A 4391-nucleotide genomic window follows, 5' to 3' on the forward strand; every position below is an offset into this window, starting at 1 on the left:
ATATAAAGATGACTAAGGTAAAACTCTAACTATCCTCTCCTACCTCTTGTCTCTTAGTTTTTCTCTTTAGTTTAATTAAACCTAGTTTTATGTTTTATTAGCCTAGCCACCATTAATACAATTCAATTTATTTTTAATCAAGTTGTTCTTTCATTATGTCTTCTTCTTCTTCTTATTTACTCAATGATAGTCTAATGATCCATAGGTAAACCTCCATTAGATGGGTTTGATTGAAGCTTTGATAAAGACTTGATGTGTTAGTATAAAATAGTTGTCTTTAAGAGTTTCAATTCTAGAGGGTAGTTCATTCACTATGAGAATGGGTTTCAACTTCCTCTCATACTAATTATTAGTTGGTTAGAGATGCCATAAATAATTAGGGATAAAAAGACCTAACCTTTATGTTAAATCTTATGTGAAAATATAAAGATTAGGGTTGTAACAAAATCTATACTAGCATGTTAGAGATTAATCAAGGTGGATTTCAAATCTCCCTTTTCACCATATTAGTTATATTTAAAACTATTACTCTCGTATTGTAGAAGTGTTAATCACAAATTGAATTAGTTTTTTTTTTCTAAGCAACTATAACCCAGCTCCACCACGACAAGGACAAGGACCAGGTAATTATAATAATAGAGGTATCGTCCCAGTTAATAACAACTATCACAACCCACCCATTAATAATCAACGTGAGATAGTTCCCGTCACACCACCTGTGGCCACTACACCTTCACAACCGGATCGTTTTGATGCCTACATGCAAGCTCACCAACAGATTCTATAATCCATTCACCAATCCATATAATAGTTAACCCAAGAGAAAGCACAACCAAAAGGTGTGTTTCCAGGTCAAGTTATACCTAATCCTAAAATGCCAAACACAGCCTTTGAAGTAATCTGTAATACTATAATGGAAATTTAAACGTAGGTGAGTTAAATGCTATCACCATTCTCCATTCTGGCAGAGTGGTTGATAATGCCGTCATTATGCCCGTTGATATACCACCAGTGGTCATTGCAAATAAAAATTTACTAGATACTAAAATAGAAACTGAAGATCCTACCCCTGTAGAGGTACCAGTTAAACCACAACCTAAGAAAAAAATGGCCAAGGTTAAAAATCCTATTGACCCATATGCTAAATATAGAGAGAAACCATAATTTCCCCAAAGACTAGCCATGTTAAACAAAGATACAAATTTTGATAAGATTAGGGAAGTTTTTAAAAATCTAACGATAAACCTACTTTTTCTTGAAGCTATTAAAAATTACCACAACATGCTAAGTTTCTAAAAGAGTTAGGCACTACTAGACGGAAAACAAACATTCCAAAAGACGCCTTTTTAACTGAACATTTTCCCACTCTATCTGAACATAATGGAATCGTTAAGTACAACTTGGTCGTCCTACTGTATAATGCACCTTAGGGGATACCCACACGACAACTGCTCTATTAAACCTGGGGGCGAGTATTAACTTACTCCCTTATTATCTATATAAACAAATAGGTCTACAAGAAATGCAACCAACTAAAATAATGTTCCAATTAGCTGACCGTTCTATTAAGTATCCTAAGGGTGTTGTTGAAAACGTGCTTGTTAAAGTTCAAGATTTTTACTACCCAGCCGACTTCGTTATCCTCGACACAGAAGTCGCTAAGGACTCTGTTCCTATCATCTTAGGGCGTCCCTTCTTGGCAACCACTAACACGCTCATAAACTACCGTGATGGTTCAATGTCCATGTCCTTTGGACACCTTTCTGTTGAGGTGAATATTTTCAAAATGATGAAATAGTTACCAGATACGACTATCGATGGAGAAGTTAGCATGATCGAGATATTAGCTTAAGATTATTTTAACAACACATTTCCTAAGAATTAGATGTACCAATTCCTTTCCTTCAAAAGTTTTGACTTCGACGATGACTCCCTAGACGTAGATGAAATCGAGAAAGATTTCCTTCGACTCTTTTGCAAATCTTCTTTGCCACCTCGCGAGTCCCACCCTATCAACATCTATTCATCCCTTGACGCCATGACAGAAAAAGAATTTTTCACCCGCTATCCCAGTATTTCTTCTAACCCACCTATTGAGAAATGTTTTGCATATCTCAAAGCTTCTGATGATCTAGAACTAAGAGCACTAGCTAAGCACCATTTACCCACCTCACATCATCCTATCACTCATTCACCTTCCATCAATGTTCTCCGCCCTCCACCTTTTTAAAAGAACCTTGAGTTTGCACTTGACCCCTCTTGCTTCTTCTGTGTTTCATGATTTTCTAAACCCTCCTAGTAAGAAAGTATTACCCAAGGACAAGCCACCTGACCCTTTCATTTTCAGATGTGTGATTATACCAACCCACGCCACCAATGAGTTTTGTGCTAAACCCATATTCTCATTTTTTCCATTCCTTCCTTCTAAAATTTATCCATATCCCACATATCTTTCACAACCATCCATTTTTTCACGATCATTCATTTGCCCACCCTTTCATTAGAGAAAAAAGAAGAAATTGCATGCTAGGTTAGGTTCTAGATCCATCAGTATTCACTCTCATTCTGCTACGCCACATCATAGGAAATCTTTGTGCCTAATTCTATTTAGGTTTGTAGTCCGTGTTAATTATTTATGGTTAGACCCGCAACTCTTTAGATTGTTGATATATGGTAAACTGCATGTTAATACATGTTTTAGATAAAGTCTCGAGTATCTGACTATAAAAGACTCATTTTATTCTTCAATGTACTCTATTCCAATCTTATATTATAGGAGTGCACCATTAAGGTAACCAGACCCTCTTTTTGGAGTGTGTGGCTGTTAGAGATCGGATCCTAAGTCCACGTTTAACGTAATTCACGCTTTCCACTCTTGCATGTTATTTTCTCATTTTTGAGTTGTGTTTCTCTATGGAGTGATTACGTCCTTATTGCTTTATTGTTTTCTGTTATATTAAACCTTATTCATAAAAGTAAAAAAAATATTAAAACCCAATAAACATTAGTCTAGTAAGTCTCGGGAATCTGACTTTAAAAGACCCACGTTTAAAACAAATTTTCTAAACCCTATTTTCAAAAATTTGTTTGGGGGTGGGGTGTTTGGTCTTTCCATTCTTGATCACTCAACTTCCTATTCTTATTCCTTCCTCCTCTCGTGGCTAATTCCTTTGTAGTATTTTTTTAAAAAAATTTCCCTATTTTAGTAGAATTAGTATTCTCAGTTGTTAGTTAAGTAACTAATATTGGATTATGTAAGTTGGTTGTTATTTGAATTTTAAGTTGGTTTAATTTTTGTCCAAGCATGCTATCTTTTTTTTCATGAATCCCACCCTTCCGACTTGTTTGGGGGTGACATTAATTGCTTAGTATTGTATTTTACCATATCCATATGTTTTTGGAATTAATGTTGCAATGTTTAAGGAATATAGTTTATATAAGCATCCTGCTAATATAAGAATTAGCTATTATTGTTTGGTGCAACCTCAAGGGTTAGAAGCAAGGAGATTGCTATTTTGATTCCAGGTTTAAAACCATATAGATTTGGTGCTGAGTCTGCTCTCGGCTATTTCTATTTTAGTTTTAGGAACCCTTTTCTTATTCCATCTCTTCCCTTATCAATTTAGGAACCTTTGTTTATTAAGCAATTAGTGCTCTATAAATACATGGCATGCCATGTACTTCACTCTGCACCTCTTAAATTTTGCTCACAGGTCTAGCTCAGAGCGTGCACGCCCTTATATTGCATTAACACAGAGCACGCCCGCCCTCTGACATAGGCCATTCTGAGCGCGCTCGCGCCCTTACTTCAATATACATCCAGTTCTTTTTTTTTGGGTTTTCTGCGGTCACTTCCAGGAGTTCAGTAGGGTATTTGTTTGCTATGAAATTTTCTCAAATCATATCGGAGCAGTCCTTTGAAGAATTACTCGAGAGTGACACCTATGGGTTCTGGTTCCGCGACTTGATTGTGTAGTCAAGATGGCAGCCTCTAATGGTAAGTGCTGATGAAACTTATTCTCCTGCACTGACTACTTATTTCTATAATAATTGTATGTTCTTTTATCAACCAAGTGGGGAACAAGTGTTTTCTATCACCATTGATGATGTAACAATGGATTTGAGCAAGTTTTTGTTAGCCTATGCTATTAGACTTTCTATGCCTGCTACCCAAAACTCATGGGGTTATATGGCTGATAATATGTACATCTACAACTATGAGTATTTCCATGAGACCTATGGGGTGAGGATTTTTCATGTAAAGGACCAAGGGCAATATAACGTAGCCCTTAGTAGTCTGTCCCTTAATTTAGGCACTATTATGTTCTTTATTATGCTGAATATTTTAGGAGAATGGCGTTTTTCTTTTGTGAATATTGCCACTTGTGACG

Source organism: Coptis chinensis, chromosome 6 (assembly GCF_015680905.1).
Source record: "Coptis chinensis isolate HL-2020 chromosome 6, ASM1568090v1, whole genome shotgun sequence".
NCBI lineage: Eukaryota > Viridiplantae > Streptophyta > Magnoliopsida > Ranunculales > Ranunculaceae > Coptis > Coptis chinensis.